The sequence below is a fragment of the Cynocephalus volans genome, chromosome 7 (assembly GCF_027409185.1).
Source record: "Cynocephalus volans isolate mCynVol1 chromosome 7, mCynVol1.pri, whole genome shotgun sequence".
Classification (NCBI taxonomy): Eukaryota; Metazoa; Chordata; class Mammalia; order Dermoptera; family Cynocephalidae; genus Cynocephalus; species Cynocephalus volans.
Genome location: NC_084466.1, coordinates 66,971,202 through 66,989,458, shown reverse-complemented (window position 1 = coordinate 66,989,458; position 18,257 = coordinate 66,971,202). Strand labels below are relative to the sequence as shown.

General features: G+C 38.4%; 1 protein-coding gene and 1 pseudogene across 3 annotated transcripts in view; one reads left to right on the top strand and one right to left on the bottom strand.

The window, feature by feature from the left end:
* CAB39L (calcium binding protein 39 like) overlaps positions 1-18,257 on the top strand; it is a 172,668-nt gene that overhangs the window by 10,365 nt on the left and 144,046 nt on the right. Inside the window, exons 2-3 of one of the 3 annotated variants that reach the window (XM_063102477.1) lie at positions 12,156-12,304; positions 13,137-13,209. The gene's annotated coding sequence lies outside the window, so the exon portion shown is untranslated. Of the gene's footprint in view, positions 1-12,155; positions 12,305-13,133; positions 13,210-18,257 lie in introns of all 3 variants that reach the window. The other 2 variants (XM_063102476.1, XM_063102478.1) reach the window with 2 other exon arrangements.
* LOC134382893 (U2 spliceosomal RNA) lies at positions 4,053-4,163 on the bottom strand (annotated as a pseudogene).

The following is an 18,257-nucleotide window of genomic DNA, read 5'->3' as shown; positions in this document are numbered from 1 at the left end:
CTAAAGCCTCCATGCAATTATGTTCTAAGGGTCATGAGTATTTTGGGATGAGAGTGGCTGAATTTAAGGGGAGGGCAAGTTTGAAGGAAAACTGGACTTTCTCAATGAAAGTAAGGTGAATAAGTTGTAGGTGGGAAGGGGAGAGAATTGACTTGGCCTCATGGCTGAGGAGGTCTTCTTGACTGTTTATTGTCCAAAAGTTAGTTTAGAACTTTGTTGTGTTAAAAGGGTGGCTGCTGCCAACGCCCGTTAACAGGGGCCCATCCTCAAGCTGTGGTGTCTAGTTGTTTAGAGAGGTATGTAACCAGGGAGAAAATATCTCCTGCGTTTTGTCCCAAAACCCCAACTGCCAATCCTTGCGTTTTGGTGATGTATAGGATAAAAGGATGAGATAGGTTTGGGAGAGATAGAGATGGGGCTGTGAGGAGATTGGCTTTTAATCACTGGAAGGGAGAATGAATGGGCTTTGTGGGATCCAAAGGAATGGCTGGATCCCCGTTGGCTGCCTCATAAAGTGGCTTTCCTAGCATGCCAAAGTTAGGAATCCATAGGTGAAGATACCCTGCAAGCCCCAAGAAAGAAAGGATTTCACCCTTTGTGGTAGGAGTAGGGAGTTCAGAAATTAGACTCTTGCAGTCCACCATTATTTCTCTGGTGTGGGGGTGAGGTGGACTCCCAAGTACGTGACTGAAGGAGAAGAAATTTGGGCCTTGCTGGGGATACTCGATATCCCCTGGAGGTCAGCAGGAAAGTAAGAAGAGCAACACTGTGGGCCTGTGAATCATCGTAGGAGGGGCTACAAAGGAGGAGGTCATCCACATATTGTATTAAAGTGCTAGAGGTTGAGGGAAGTCCAGATAAGTCTTGATCCAAGGCCTGGCCGAAGAAGCGGGGGCTATCCTGAAACCCCTGGGGCAGTACTGTACAGGTGATTGTTGGGAACGAGGTGTGTCAGGATCAGTCTTGTACTAAACAGTATGAGCCATTAGGCTTTATAATCAGACAGGTGGGTGTATTAAAAGGTGAGTGGGTAGGCCGCAAGAGATGAGAAGAAAGGAGTTTGTATATGATAGGTTTTGAGCCTATTAGGTGTTTGTTAGCGATGGGGTATTGTGGGACATCAGGGAACAAAGAGGGGTTCCACAATTTAACAAGGATAGGGGAATGGTGCGTAGCAGTGGAGGGAGAAGAAGTGTCCCATATTTGGGATTAACGTTGTCTGAGGGGGAGGGGAAGATGGAACCCCAGGGGCCAGGTCTGGGTGCGGCCTGTAACAGGAGTATTGTAGCTGGAGTTAAAGTTTAGTGTAAGAATAGCTTTGAATAGCAAAGAATAGCTTTGAATTTGTAAAGAATGTCCCATCTCAGTAAGGGGGTTGGGCATTGAGGCATTATTAAGAATTTGTGTGTGAATTGGGTGTGATGTAGGCTGCAGGAAAGGGTTTGGGTGATCCATGGGCAGTATTCTAATCCAAGGATGGGGTTATTGGTCCTGCATATTCAGGAAGGGTAGAGTAAATGGCCCCTTTATCGATGACAAAAGAGATTGGCTTAACTGCCATGAGGCAAGGTACCCTGGGCTCATGCCTGGTGATCTCTGTGGGCCTCGGGCCCTGGGCATCATCAGTTGTCCTCCTGGGCAAAGCCCAGAAACTCCGGTAGGGGTGGCCTAAGGCTGTGGGTTGGGGACTGGGCCACCCCCTCTCTGGCGAGTAGAGCAGTCAATCCACCCAGTGACCGGGGTGTTTGCAGTGAGGACAGGGCCAGGAGGGGGCCTGGGGTTATGACAGACCCGTGGCAAGTGGCCCGGTTTACCGCACTTGAAGTGATTCCTGGGTGATTTGCCCCTTGAGGCAGCTGGCTTTGGAGTATGTGAGCCTCGGATGGCATTAGCCAGGAGTTGGTATATGGCCTGGTCTCTTTTTTCTCCTCCTTCTATTTTTAAAAGCCTTGAAAACAGCATTGAGGAGGTCTTGTTGGGTTGTATTTGGACCATCCTCAAGTGTTTTTAGTTTTTTTCGAATGTCAGGGGCTGATAGGGTAATGAAATGAGAATGTAGTAGAGCCATGCCTGCTAGGGTGTTTAGATCTATACGTGTGTATTTATGTAAGGCCTCAGAGAAGCAGGTTACGAATTTGCTGGGACTTTCAATGGATCTTTGTGTGATTTCTCTAAGCTTGTCATAATTGACTGACTTGTGAGTAGGCTTTTGGAGGCCATGAAGTAGTTGTGTTATCCCGTAGATCCCAATCCCCGTGGCCAGCCTGGTAGTCCCATTTTGGGTCCGTGTGAGGGACGCCTGCGGCCCCCACAGGCCTCCTGTTATTCTGGGCATGTGCCTCATCTTCCTGTTTCTGGGCTGCCATCCAGATCTGTTCCCTGTCCTTGGGGGACAAAGTAGTAGTGAGGATCATAAAAATATCATGCCAGGTGAGATCATAAGACTGGGTGAAATATCTGAATTCCTTAAGATATGTATCCTCGTTGGACTGGAAAGATCCCAGTCATTTTTCAATTTGGGAGAGATTGGAAAGAGAAAAGGGGATATGTACCTGGATAATTCCTTCCATCCCAGCCCCTTCATGGAGGGAATATAAAGGAGCTGGAGCTGAGGTGGGGTTGTTACCTGAGCAAGGGGAAGAAAGAGAGGAATTGGGTGGCTGAGGACGAGCATCTTGAGACCAGGTGTGGGGAAGAGAGGGAAAAGGTGGAGGGGCTGGTGAATGATCTGGAGCATAAGGAGGTAGTTGAGGTGGCCTGTACGGGTAGCAGAGTAGTCTGACGGATCAAAAGATTAATCTGAGTCCAGAAGGGGAAGTCGGGCATGAGCTAGGAGAATTTGAGACGTAGGACAGTTTTTTTGTGTGTGTGTGACCGGTAAGGGGATCGTAACCCTTGGCTTGGTGTCGTCCACACCACGCCCAGCCAGTGAGTGCACCGGTCATCCTTATATAGGATCCGAACCTGCGGCCTCGGCACTCCCAGCGCTGCACTCTCCTGAGTGAGCCACAGGTTCAGCCCCATAGGACAGTTTTGACAGAAAGAAGAATGCATTCAGAGATAGGAGAAGGCCTGAATGAAGAATCTCTACGTCTTGCCATTTCAAGAGTGCAATCTTGTGGCCACTGGGATCTGTTGTAACGAGGCATTCGAGTATTAGTGTCTCCCTGGAGGCTGAGAGGTTGTCCAGGAGACAGCCCAGAGGTGTAGAGCACGGAGTACAGTAGAAAATAAGACATCTAGTTTTGGATTGTGAGGATCCCATTTAGAGGGTGAGAAAGGGCAGTCAGCCCTGGTAGAAGAAGCACAGCAACAAAGAGCATCCTCTTTGCTGTCCATCTTCTTTTCGAGAGAGAACAGCCACCGACTGGCTAGAGGAGCATCCTCCAGTAGCTGGGGGACACGAGAAAAGTTCCCTCTGCCAGGCACGTGGGCTTCGAGAATGAGAGAGAGAGAGAGTTGGGGGAACCCAAGACGAGAGAGGACTGACCCACTGACTCACCCTGGATTGAGGCCAATGTTGGATGTGTTGGTCTGAAATGGCGAAAGGAGAGAGTCCCGAGTATACCCGGTTCTGCAGGTCCAGGAAGGGCAGCTGGGAGCCAGTTAACCCAAGAGTGGGGATCGTCCAACGGTCTGGCCAAGACCCTTCCCGGGTTTCAGCACCATAATTAAAGAAAGTGAGCCGAGACACTGGGTACCGTTCAAGCTTTATTAAAGGAAAAGAATCTGCTAGACTGTGCTCAAAGTGACAGGCAGCTCAGGACAGTCCTCAAAATGGGGGACAGCACCAGGTGTGGGGGTGGTAGAGCTTATATAGGGTGTCAAGGGCTGGCTGATATAATCAAGGAAGGGCATTATGCTAATGTGGAAGCTGTGCAACCAGGGTGGAGAATTGTGCCCTTACGGAAGCAAAAGAGTTTCTGTTTAAGTCAGGAGGCTTCTTGTAAAGGGAAGGGGGTAGGGGTTTGGTGCTGGAGTGGAAGACAAGGCTGGTGGCTATGTTGTGCTTACTGTGTGCACAATGGCGCTGGTCACATCCAAAATCCATTAATACGTGGTGCCATTTGCAATCAAGAAATGTAAACAAATTTAAAGGTGTAGTATTAAACTGATAAGAACAGATACTACCCTTGATCTTAGCCAAAAGGCCAAGAAGTGATGTAGTATTAAATCATAACTGCATAAAATTTACTGTAGTACATGCTGTACTACTTTAGTAATTTCATAGCCACCTCTTGTTGCAAGGTTATGAGTATGGCCTTAAAATGTTGTATGATGTGAATCTTTTCCACATAAGCAGTTAGTTCATCTCTCCTGCAAGTTGTGTATAGCAGTAAAAAGTGGTTTCTGGGGATTTACTCATCTTTATGATTTTCTTAATAACATCATTTCTCTAGCTTACTTTATTGTTAAGGATATAGCATATAATACTTAGGACATATAAAATGTGTGTTAACTTTATGTTATCGGTAAGGCTTCTGGTCAACAGTAGGCTATTAGTAAAGTTTTCGGTGAGTCAAAACTTTTACAAGGATTTTGACCATACAGGGGGTTGGTGCCCCTAACCTTTGTGTTGTTCAAGGGTCTAATGAACAATATAAAACACTAATAAAAGTAATACCATTGATCAAAACTAAATGGTGGGAGAGAAGGAAGAGAAGAGGAAGTTACTAGTTAATTTTGTTATTGCTTATAGTAGGAACCTAGTAATATCTTGAAAGGCATGGGGGAATGAAGAATATTATATGAAGATATTACTATAGAGTTAACCACAAGAACAAAATATACAAAAACTTTGCTAAATACTAAAAGAAATAGTCCTCTAAAAAAAGTAAACAGACCCCATGGTGATACACACACTCTATATGTATTTGTGTGTACACACACACATAATACATGGAACATAGAATATCACAACACCAAAAATATCAGATTGTGATATATAATAAGAAATATATGTTCGGTCTTTGTCCCTGGTTTCTGGCACAGGAATTTCCTGAGTGATAGGGGTGAGAGTAGTGTCTCTTGTTATTCATCATAAGCCCCTCTCAGCCTTACCAGCGTTCATGCTAATGAGGTAACTTGGAGGATGGGGACTGAATATAAGAAGAACTAACCAAGTGAGTAGAAGATTGGAACTTTCAGCTCCACCCATTGACCACCAGGGATGGGTCCGTTTCTTGGTTGCAATCAACCAGTGCAACCAAGACCAGAAGTTTGGATAGGAAGGTTTGTTACTTGTTACAAGCAAGGAGAACACGGGATTGTTCTCAAAGCAGTGTCTCCCCCAAAGGAGGGTTACATCTTTCATAGAGGATAAACATGAATAAGCTTTATTGAAGTTATCACATGTAGAGGTGGGTACCTGCCAGCACAGGTGCAGTTCATCACCATGCTTGCTCATGCATCCCATGTTATGCTAATTAGTAATTATTCTGCCTCTGGGTAGAGAATCTAGTATTGTAATGAGCAAAGTTCCCTCTGGGTTCAGAATTTTAGCCCCGAAACTTGGTGGGTCTGGTCTTAACTGGTTTCTGCTGGTTCTGTGGTCAGAGCTTCTCAACTACCTCGAGCTGGCTGTTCTTATTATTAACCCTTATTAGTCCCCTCCTATTCTGATCCTTTTGGCTAACAGATTGAGTTCGGTCACCAATGGCCAATGATTTAATCAATCATGCCTACTTCCCTAAAAATCCTAAATGATGGAGTTTGGTGAGCTTCTGGGTTGGTGCACACATCAGAGCACTGGGAGGGTGGCATGCTTAGAGAATGCATGGAAGCTCCATGTATCCCTCCCCATACTTTGCTCTATGCATCTCTTCCATTTTTCTGTATCCTTTATAATGAACTTGTGATAGTAAGACACTTTTTTTGTAAGCTCTGTGAGCCATTCTAGCAAAGTATTGATCCCAAGGAGGGTGTCGTGGGAACCTCTGGTTTATAGCCAATTGGTCAGGAGGACAAGTCAGAACCTGATATTTGCAACTGATATCTGAAGTGGGGGTCAATCTTGTGAGACTGAGCCCTTAACTTGTGGGGTCTATGCTAACTATAGTCAGTTAGTGTCATAACTGAATTGTGACCAGAGAATTGGAGAATTCTCCAGTTGTTGTACAGAGAATTGGAGAATTGCTTAATATGAGGGGGAAATTCACACATTTAATGTCAGGAAGTATGTGTGAGTGTACAGAGGAAACAATTTGTTCTCTCTTTGCAGGTGTATCAATAAATGTAAATAGGCTCAACTTAATTAAAAAAAGGATTTTCACATTGTTATATACAAAAGGTACAGCTGTAAAAAGTATGAATAATAAAGGGAATTAATAATAAATTAAGAATAATTTAAAATAGTATCGTTAATAACAATAAAGGGAAGGGCAAACATACACCCTTACAGACAAGTAGAAATTTTTAAAAAGCTCAGTTCATCATCTTGGTATCAGACAAGGCTGAATTTAGGCCAGAAAACATTAAGATGAAGAACATTTTATAAGCTAGAGCCTACAATTCACTAAAAGACTTTTTAAAATATCTATTTACCAAAGGATACATTGACAGCTTTTATAAAGTAAAAACTACAAGAACTGTAACAAGAAATAGAAATATGCTCATAAGAGGGAATTTTAACACACCTCTCAAAATATAGTTGACCCTTGAACAACAGGTTTGAACTTCATGGGTTTACTTATATGTAGATTTTTCAATAAATTTTGTATAGTACTGTGGATGTATTTTCTTTTCCTTCTGATTTTCTTAATAATATTTTCTTTTAAGTAGCTTACTTTAAGAATACAGTCTATAATACATATGATACACAAAATCCATGTTAATCGACTGTTTATGTTATCAGTAAGGCTTCTAATTAGTAGTAGGCTATTAGTAGTTAAGTTTTTGAGTCAAAATTTATACATGGATTTTTGACTGTGGGGGTAGCGGAGTTTATGCCCCTGTCCTCCACATTGTTCAGTGGTCAACTGTAGATTAAAGTGGACCAGAAAAAGTTAGTCATATAATCAGTAAGGTAGTTCTTACAGATTTATATCAAACTCTGAATCCACTAATTGAAATGCATATTTTCAAGTGCACATGGAACACTTATAAAAATGTTTAATATATTTGATGACAAAGAAACCTTAGTTAAAAAAAAATAGGCATACAAATTCTGACCACATACAATAAAATTAGAAAATTATTTGAAAATAAATAAAGGCTGACTCCAGGTTTCTGTAGGATGATGGCAACTGTCGGCAGTAGTCCCCCTTTATCTGTGGTTTTGCTTTCCGCAGTTTACCCATGGTCAGCCACAGTCCAAAAATATTAAATGGAAAATTCTAGAAATAAGTAAATCATAAGTTTTAAATTGCTTGCTGTTCTCAGTAGCATGATGAAATCTCTAGCCTTTCCTCTCCGTTCCTCTGGGGATATTGTCCAGCATATTTTATTGGTTGATTGATTGGTTGGTTATGAATATTCCTGAGATACAAAGCTGATTGTTACTCCTCGTGCCCATGATGTGGGAGCCAGATTCATACTGGCTGTATACCCATTACCACAAATTGCATTTGTACCCTGTGTCTCCCACCCAGTTATTCCCAACCTCCCTCTCCTTCCCCTCTTCCCCTGCACTCCACTTTGTAGCCCACAGAATGTTCTCTCCTTCTGCAAGTCCAATGCACTACTGTGGTCTTTCCTTCTTTCCTTCTTTCTCTCTTATCTACCACATATGAGTGAGTACATGTGGTATTTATTTATCCCTCTGTGCTTTGCTTATTTCACTCAACGTAAGTTTCTCCAGGCTCATCCATGTTCTTGCAAATGGGAGTATTTCATTCTTTTTTATGGCAGAGTAGTATTCCATGGTGTATATATACCACAGTTTCCTTATCCAGTCATCTGTCGATGGACATTTAGGTTGGTTCCATGTCTTGGCTATTATAAACAGAGCTGCAATGAACATGGGAGTGCAGATATGCCTTTGACATGATGCTTTCCATTCCTGTGGGTATATACCCAGAAGTGGGATTTGTCCAGCATGTATATTTACACTGTTTACACTACCTGCCTGTTAGTCACTTAGTAGCCTCTTGGTTATCAGACTGACTGACTGCCCTATTGCAGTGCTTGTGTTCAAGTAGTCCTTATTTTACTTTATTACAGTATATTGTTGTAATTGTTCTATTTTATTATTAGTTACTGTTGTTAATCTCTTACTGTGTCTAATTTATATATTAAACTTTATCATAGGTATGTATGTATGTATGTATAGGAAAAAACACAGTATTTATAGGGTTCAGTACAATACAAGATTTCAGGCACCTGTTAGGAGTCTTGGAACTTATCCTCTGCAGATAAGGGGGGACTAATATAAATTCAAATCTCTCCATACATAATCCAGAAAAGGCATACAGATCTATAAGAGCAAATTTAAACCACCATCACCTTTGTCTAAATAGCATAATGTCAAATTATGGTTATATAGGGAAATCAACACTGAAATCCAGCAGAGCCAGCTCTGGAACCCATGTAGTTGTGGCAAGTGAGATGGAGACTGTGTAGAAAAGAGGGTAGGGAGTCAGGACCTAGGGCCAGCAGAACACAGATAAAATAATTCCCAGAAAGAGAAACCCCCACCCTGAATAGGGAAATACTGAGAAGAGGGGTGAGGCCTGTTAGGCAAAAGGAAAGTAAGTAAAGGAAAGTAGTGGGACCAAAGAGGCAGTCTCAGGAAAGTACTACTTCTTGGGAACGAGGGTGTTATAGAAAGGGCACCATCTACCTGGAGGCTTGGTGGTAAAGAGAAAGAAGAGATAGTAGAAATTAAGGATCTTGGTGAAACAGAATAGAAGATAGGTCATCTCCTCTCTCACCTAAAAGGAGTCATTGTTTAAAAAAAAACAACCAAACACTTAGGTACTATTGAACTAAGAAATCCAGTAAATCATCCAAATCCCTCCAGTCTATACACAACTGTCATCTGGTTTAGGAAAAACAAAAAACTTCAAAATGAAGAGAAGATGACAGACAACATCCATAAAAGTTACTTAAGTAGAAAACAAAATGAGAGTCAAAAAAATTTGAACTGTTTAAAAGTCTCCCCCGAACATTCCACTACAGAGATAAAGAAAACTACGGCACAATACCTCTATCTGAATTAAATATCCCTAAACAAGTATTTGTATCAAATCCAGATTCAAAACTCCATAACAAATGGACAAAAAGAGGAAGATTTGAAAAGTGAATTTACTGAGCTCAGGAGATGAAATGAAGAAAAAGGAAAATTGTCTTTTAAAATGAAGCTAAATTCCAAGGTACCTAAGGGAGAAACAATTTGACTGAATATAATAAGGGTCTCTGACAAAATGCATGAAGATAGCCAAGAGAATGAAAATTAGATGAAGAAAGGTAAATAGAAATAGAAAGTGATTAATATAGAAAATACGTAAAATTAGACTTCCTAAGGAGATAAAACAATGGCAGAGCTAATATTTAAAGTTCAGTCTGTGAAAACATTCTGGAAATAGGAGAACACTCAAATCTACATATTGAAAAGGCTCACTGTTTACTGGGAAAATTGATCCAGAGTGGTCAGCTCAAAGTCATGTCCTAGTAAAACTATTAGACTTTCAAGATAATGAAGAAAAATTCCTCTGGGCTTCTAGGTAGAGAGAAGAGGTTAGCAACAGACTTCTCAACAGCAACCTATAAAGCAAAACAGCCATGGAAAAATATATTTAAAGTCTATGAAAGTGTAAGCCAAGAATTTTCTAACTATGACTCACTCTTGGATTTACCAACTGTATTAAAGTATTTACATGGTGAAAAATGCCATGAGTAAAGACAAATGACGGGGGGGGGGGGGGGGGGGGGGCGGGCGGGAGGGGGCGGGGATATTTGGACTTGAATCACAAAGAGCTAATCTCAATGAAAACAACTTCTAAAAATCCAAGCAAACAAGACCATCAATACAGTAGAAAAATGGGCCAAAGATATGAAGAGTCCACAGAAAAAGAAACTCACATGACACAGGTATAAAAGATGTTCCAGCTTGTCATACAAAGAGAAATACAAATTAAAGATATACTAAAAAATTAAAGCTATACTAAAGCATTTCTCACCAAAATCCAAAAGTTATACAATATGTACTATAGACTGTAGGGAAACAAGTACTTTGATACATTGCTGGTAGGGATACTAAAGCACAAACTGTGGGAGAGAATTTGGCAATATCTAGAAAAATTGCATATGCATTTATCCTTTGACACAGGCATTTAAGTTTTAGGAATCTGTTCTAAAGACACACTGAACTGGCATTTGTGTAAGATTAGTTACAGCAGCATTACTTGTATTAGCAAAAGATTGGAAACAACCGAAATGCACATCAGTAGGGAGCCAATTGGATAAACCAAGGTACATCCAAACAATGGAACAATCTCCAGGTAGATGGTACTCCTTCCAAGTCACCCTCTTGCCCTAGAGGTCATAAAAGAGAATGTAGACAGTCTCTGTGTAGCAATGTAGAATGAGCCGCAGAACATATTATGAAATGGAAAAAAAACTAAGCCATGGAACAGTATGTAGAGTAACCTATAGGTAGAAGGAGTAAAGGAAAGGTGCCAACAGTGGAAGAGAAATTTCTCTAAATATAATTTGTTTATATAATTTTGACCCTATTACATATTCAAAAATAAAATAAGCGTTTGACTGGTTAGCTCAGTTGGGTAGAGCGCAGCCTTATAACACCAAGGTCACAGATTCAGATCCCCATACAGGCCAGTTACCAAAAGTAAAACAAGAACAAAAAAGAAACAAAAATAAAATTAAAAGGTGGAATGAAAAGAAAAATCTGGAAAGGAATGGAAATAAAGTTACACAACTACATATATAGAATTTTGGTGACATAACCACACAAGAAAAAGGAACAATTTACAGTAACTATTTATTTTTGGTGGGTGGCAAGCCAGTTCAGGGGTCCAAACACTTGACCTTGGTGTTATAACACCATGCTCTAACTAACTGAGCTAACCAGCCAGCCCCCTCTAGGAACTTTAAAACAGATTTTGGACTGTGTCATCTTAGTGGGATATCAGTAGTATTATTGTTGGTGTACTGCTGTTGTGAAATGATTTTTATGTATATTACTGGATAAAATAAGTGTTGCGAAATGTTGATAATTGTTGGGCAAAACCACAGAAGTTTATCAAGGCAATGACTTAAGAAAAGTTAGTCTGGCAAGTCCTTTGACAGACTGAATAAAGTGAAAATAAAGTACAAAATTACAAAGAAGCAGAGCTAACATAACAGAGTACATGTTATATGGCAGGCACTGTGATGGTGCTACATATATGCTGTACCGTTAGGTCCTTGCAGCTACACATGGAGACTCACGGTATTATTTTCCTGATGTTATGTAAAGAACTCGGTGAGGAAACAATTCCAGTTACTCGGAGAGATGGAGAGTCAGAAAGTTTATTATGCTAGTGGGACAGGAACACTAGCAGGACCCAGGTGGACTCACGTCCTGATATCCTGGGACCCTGAATGCAGGAAGAGTTGTGGTTATATACTTTTCTTGAGCTGGCATGCAAGCCTTTTATTAGCCTTGTCTGTATCCAGGCAGTCACCTAAGCTGGGGGGCTTTATAAAAGAGGTGAGGGGCTTCACCATGCAGGGTTACAGAGACAGGAAATGTGGTTAAGGGGCTTTTGAAACTCAAGCATGCAACTTCTCTGAAACAGGCAAGCAGCAAGGTTTACACAAGCAGACAGTGCAGTTATGGTGACCACAAACAAGGGTCTTTAGCAGGCAGCTACACAGAGACAGGATGTGATCCATTTTCACAAACTAGGGTCTTGGGTGGGCAGCTTCTGAAGCAGGCAGGTGGCAGGGTTATAAAAGCTGAAGATGCAAACAACTGATTTGACCACTAAACCAACTTTTAGGAGCTTTTTGCAAATAAGCACTTTCCAGCTGCAAAATTAAAATAAAGGGGCTTAGAAATCTACTTTTGGGGGTTTACTATACTGATAGGTCCAGAGAGGTGAAGTAATTTGCTTTATTAGCAAAGGTTGTCCAGTTACTAAATTGGAGATTTTGATTTAAACCCAGATCTCTGTGACTCCAAAGTCTGTGCTTTTTCTATTACATTATTGCAGGCTATACATCAAATATTGAGAAGAAAGAACTTCAGGAGCTAAGTGTTCTATTTAAACCTGTAGTTGCTGCTCAGAAAATAAAGATGCAGACCCCAAATCAGTGGTTTATATGTTCTTCATGCAAGAGCAACATACTAAAGGAGACAAGTGTAAGTTTTCTTTCTCTCTCTCTCTTTTTTTTTTTTTTTTTTGGCAGCTGGCCAGTACAGGGATCAAACCTCAGACCTTGGTGTCATCAGCACATGCTCTAACCAGCATAGCTAATTGGCGGGTTCCTATGTGTCTCTTGTTTTTCTGATGGGAAGACGCAAGCATATACAAACACCCTTATATTGATGTTGGAGATAAATTTTATAAAAGTTGCCATTGGTGACTGAAGTTAGTAAAAGGTGTGATCTAAAAGTATGCTGAAGCATAAAAGAAAAAACCTAGCAGGCGTGGGTTTTCATGATGTTGTTAAAGGCAAAAATCCCTTCAAAGCTTTCCTTTGTACCGCTTCAAAGCTCTTTTTTGAGTATTATGGTATAAAACAGTAGAAAGATGAAAGAGCTAAAATTTTACCAAACATCTAATAGGAAGAGAGCATCTTTAAATCAGGAAATGCTTTGCATAGCCTTTTTGTAAACATTGGCCTTTAAGATACTAATTAGTTTAAATAAGTTTTGTTTCCTCCTGTTGTAGATGCGGGCTGATGGAGATTTCAGAGGTGCTCAAGCCTCCTTCACCCAGGCCTACTCTTTATACTTCTGCTGGTTTCCTTTGATGATAAATATATTTTTCATTCAGTTTAATACTTTTTGTAAGGCCTATCATTAGAAGTAATTTCAAGAGGGGTTTTCCTGTTTTAATTTGATTTATGTATGTTTGATTATGATGAAAAATTAATTTGTAATCCTATATAACTGATAGCAATAAGAATATGTGTTGGATTTGCTATAAGGATTTTCAAAATTAATTTTGAAGCTCTTCTTTTGTCAGAAGCTGTGTTGATTAGTGGCTTTGGGGAAGGCTGAGAACGTTGAAACAAATTTGCAAATGATACATAGCTCATAAGGTAAGCTAATATGATGACTCAGTCAAGATTATAAGTGCCCTTGACAGATTTATAGACTACACTGAACACACTAAAATAAAATATCAGTTACAAATATAATAAACTGACTTAAATTTTACAAAGTAGTTGCAGAAGTACTAAACAGACTTCCATTTGTAGCAATATGATAGACAAGAGATCTTGAATCTCTCCCTCCACTGCACGTGTTTAATACTAGATTTGGTATTAAAAAAATCACTGAAAATGAATGGATGAACCTGTAGGAAAATAAGGGAAACTTTCTGGGACTAGAAACAAAACAACTCTATCCCGTGAAGTCACTGAATACTTTGGGGACAACCATGGATTTCTGTTGGCATAAAAGCTTTGTGCATGGAGAGGGATGGGGACTGAAGAAAAAAATCCTTGGGTCTCACAGAGTTTAGGAAGCCTAATGAGTGACCATCTTGCCAAGGCATTCAGCTCTGGGTGGAGTTAAAAGTCTCCCCTAATAATTCCTGGTTATCAGCTCATATTTATTTGAATTTGGGGCCTTAATTTACACTCTTTTCATGATTCCTTAAACTCCACAAGTGGAGGATTTTGATTTAAAATGGACCTGTGTCTTTAATACTCTTAGGTACCTGGTAGAAACAATCCCAAATCCTCCATGGAGGAATGTGCTATCAACAGTTAGCAAATAATTGTAATTAAAATTCTAACAAATACATTTTTTTAAAAATCACAAAACAAGGGGAAAAAAGCCAAAACACTATGAACCAGTGTCAGTAAAAACTACAAACAACTGAAACAGATCTATGGAGACTTCAGCTATTAGAAATATTCAATACATAAAATAAATATGTTTAATAAATAAAAGAGGGATTCTAAAACATAAACAGTAAGAGACTATAAAAGTAATCAGGTGCATTTAGAAAAGAATAGAATATCAGAAATGAAAATAATATATAATGATAGAACTCAAAAAATTATATGATGGGTTAATCCAGCATATAAGGAACAGTTACAAAGGGAAAGAAACTACATAGAAGGCCATACAGAGAGAAAAAAGGTAGGAAAATGTAAAAGAGATTGTGAGATGATCTGATTAAAGTTCCAGAAAGAAAACATAGAACGGGTATGAGCCAATATTCATAGTAACCATTAAAAATATGCCAGAATTGATGAAAGACACAAATCCTCAGATTTGAAGAGCCCAGTGATTCCCAGGCAGGGTAAAGAAAAAGAAATACACACTCACGTTGTTGTTAAGCTACAGAATACCAAACACAGAGAGACCAATAGGTCATAACCCACACTTTAAAAATACTGTTCTAAATGGTATACTTCAAGAAGAAGGAAAATGGTCCTAAAAGGAAAGTATGAAATGAAAGAAGAAATAGTGAGTAAAGAAAATGGTTAACATGAGTGGTGCTTACAACTAATTGATCACAGTCACTTACAGATTTTTTTGTTTCTTCTCCACTCCCACTGCTTCACTTGAGTAGCTTTAAAGGGAAAAAAAAAAAAAAAAAGGTTAACATGATAACATGAAAAATCTAAGGTAATATTGAAGAAGAAAACAGTAATAATAATGTCTAATTTGGTTGACAAACAAGGTGGAACTATAATAATGTACTTACCTGTAATAGCATGTAAGCTGGTAAGGGTTGATTGGAATTTTAGTATTCTGAGGTCTGTGCATTGTGTGCACTGAAGGAAAAGACATTTTAAATGGAACCAGTAAAAAAAGACTTTCTTTTTTAAACCAATAAACGGAAAATAAAGGAATGATGGAGGAAAAAGTAATTTAAAAAGACGTCAAGAAATAAGTACTCTTTTTTTGTTTTGCTTCTTTTACTCACCTTAGTTATTTTGAGATTTATTGATGTTGTCACATGTATCAGTCATTTATTCCTTTCTATTGCTGAATATTATGTCATTGTATGGATATACCACATTTGTTTATCCATGCATGTGGATGGAGATGGATTGATAGATAAAAATGCTATGACTATTCATGTATGAGTTTTCATATGGACATATGCTTTCTTTTGTCTTGGGTAAATTCCTAGGAATTGGAATGGCTGCGTCATATGGGAGGTGGATGTTTGACTTTTTAAGAAACTGCTAGAATTTTCCAAAGTGGTTACTAACAGGTAAATGAATAACCAAATTGTGGTATATCTATACAGTTGAATACTACTCAGCAATACTTGTAACAAAGTGGATGAATCTCAGAACAATTATGCTACGTGAAAGAAGCCAGGCAAAAAAAGAATACATACTACTTGATTCTACTTATTAAAAATTCTAGAAAATGCAGCCAATCTATAGCAGCAGAAAGCATATCAAATGCAGAGAGTACAGCAATGGAGGGGAGGAAGGGATTATCAAGAGACAGGAGACATCTAGGAGGTTCACTATCTTGATGTGATAGTTTCATGGATATATATACATATATCAAAACTTTTCAAGTTGTACATTTTAAATATTGTGCAGTTTATTGTATGTCAATTATTTCTTAATAGAGCTTTTTAAAAAGAAGGAAAGAAATTAGAGAAGAGAGGAACATGACTTGATAATAATTCCTGTGAAAGGCCTGCAGATGGGGTTCTTATTTGAATTATATTACCTTTAAGCCTCTCAGTGCGATTCTGTGAAAATATGAAGGAAGCAAGTATGATGTTTTCAATATTAAACAACAGGAATTATTAATTAAGAATCAAATATTTAATAATATCAGGCAACGGTAGCCTCAGACAGTCTGCATCTATACCATCCTCACCAACAGAGCAGGAATGTATCAGACCCTGGGACCAGACAACTCTCCTAGAGAGTGCTTGAATGGGCCTTGCAAAATATAACTTTTTTCTCCCACCATATGCACCAGTGGCTGGCTAGTGCTCCTTCTGAATGACCCAGAAAATAGCTAACACTTTCAGTTAGGTTATACGTATGTTAACACTCTCATTAGGTTATAGCCAAGTTGTGTTGGTCTGAAAGCCATTTTGTCTCTATTAGGTAATGTTACACATGTCTACTAATTTCCTATTGCATACTTCACAGTTTAATTCACAGCATTTGGTGATATATTGCTACCCCTACCCCCAGCTGTCTACACCATAAAGAAATCTATCTTTTTTTCACTTCAGTTAGCAGCATGAAAAAGGGCATCCTTAGTTAAGTACAAATTCCAAATTCTGCAACTAAATTTAAATTAAATATTGTAGATCAGCATAAACTCCAGACTGATTAAAAGGAAAACAAGCATTACAGGTAGTAGCATATTTATCAACTTTGTGGGCAACTGGTAGCTTCTCAGCTTTAGAGTAAAAAAAAAAACACTGAAGAGTATTTTATAGATTACAGTATATTGTATAACTTATTGTACTAATGAGTGTTAGTAAACCCAAAGTAAGAAAGGAAAGAGATTAGGAGAAATATTTGAACCAAATAACAAAAATTAATGTTTATAAAACATAAAGAACTTATTAAATTTTATGGGAGAAACCTCAAAACTCTGGTGGATAAATGAAATATGGATATTAATTTATAGTTCTTGTAAGAAGAAATTAAAAAACAAACACAAAGGGGGATGTTCAATCTCACAAGTAATCAAATACATGGAAATTAAAATGGTGAGAGGACATTTTATTTCTAAAGCAGCGAGGATTCAAAAAGGTACTAGGAGATGGTGAGGTTCTGGTATACTCATGCTGGTAGCATCTTTAATTAGTTAATTAAATTACTTTTAGAAATCAGTAATATATACCAAGGTTCTCAAAATGTATATATGTTTTGATCCAGTAGACCTATTTGTGGTACTTTATCTTAAGTAACCTAAATAGGGAAAAAAATGCATGAAAAATTTTTGACAGGATTGATGACAAGAGTGACAAATGGGAAATAACCTAAGTGTCAGTGATAGCAGGTCAGGGAAATTTGGTTAATACTGTGTTGTCAAAAAATGGCAGTTTTTTCTAAATGACTATATAGAAATGTGGGTAATATTTTATATAGTAAGTGATAGAAGTATGTAAAATTTATACTGTTAGTACAGTTATGTGAAATATGTATGTGTATGATAAAAAAAAGTGCTAGGAAATACTCTGAATAAAAATAGTTTTTGTGTTTACAGGGTGAGATATTCTGTTATTGTCCCTAAATTTTTAAAAATGAATTTTCAGTGGAAAAAAATGCAACTTAAAAAAATTAACTAAATGAATGAATGCTTATTGACTTAGAACTGTGGGATATGTAATTTTCTTAGAATTAATGGAGGTCCTGAGTTAAATTTAATTCTCAAATATTTAGGTGCTTTGAAATGAAATCACTTTTTACTTTGCCTGTTCTAGCTTTCTGTAGCTAGCATATATGAATGTCATTGATTTGAGTGGACAAGGTGCTATATTTTATCAATTTGCTAAACAAATTATATTTCAAACATTCGAAGTGTTTACTTATGAGTTATCAACCACATGAGATCATTTACTTTTGTTAAGCATATGTCTGGTTAGAGAGCTGAAGTCATCTTTTCGGGCTGAGTTTTTGTATTATTTTATCTTAGTTATTAGCACTTATTACTATGTTGTAAGTGTTTTTGATGTTTTCATAGCAAGAAAATCATGTTAGTGTAATGCATATCATAACTTAATTCTCTTTATGGGAGAATGGATTTGACTCAGACATGATTCTGTCATTTCCCAAGTAGATAACATGGGTCCAGAGAATTGAATGTATGTGTGAGCTATAGTTCAAAAGGCTGTTGGGACATGAAACTTATATGTACAGATGGTTTAATCATGCAAATTGTTCTGAAGGTGTCATACAGAAATTTTTGCAGGGAAGTTTGGCTTTTTGTTTTTTAATTTAAAATATTTATTATTCTTAGTTCTCTAGACAGTTGATAATAAAGGCCTTGGAGAAAAATAGGAGAGCAGGTGATTATAAAGAGGAATATGGGAAGTTCATGGGAGTTTATCTTTTATGACCTACTATATATTTTTCCTTTAAAGGGAATTTTGATAAACTGTCTTTACGGGCATAAATTCTAAAAAAACGTTTTT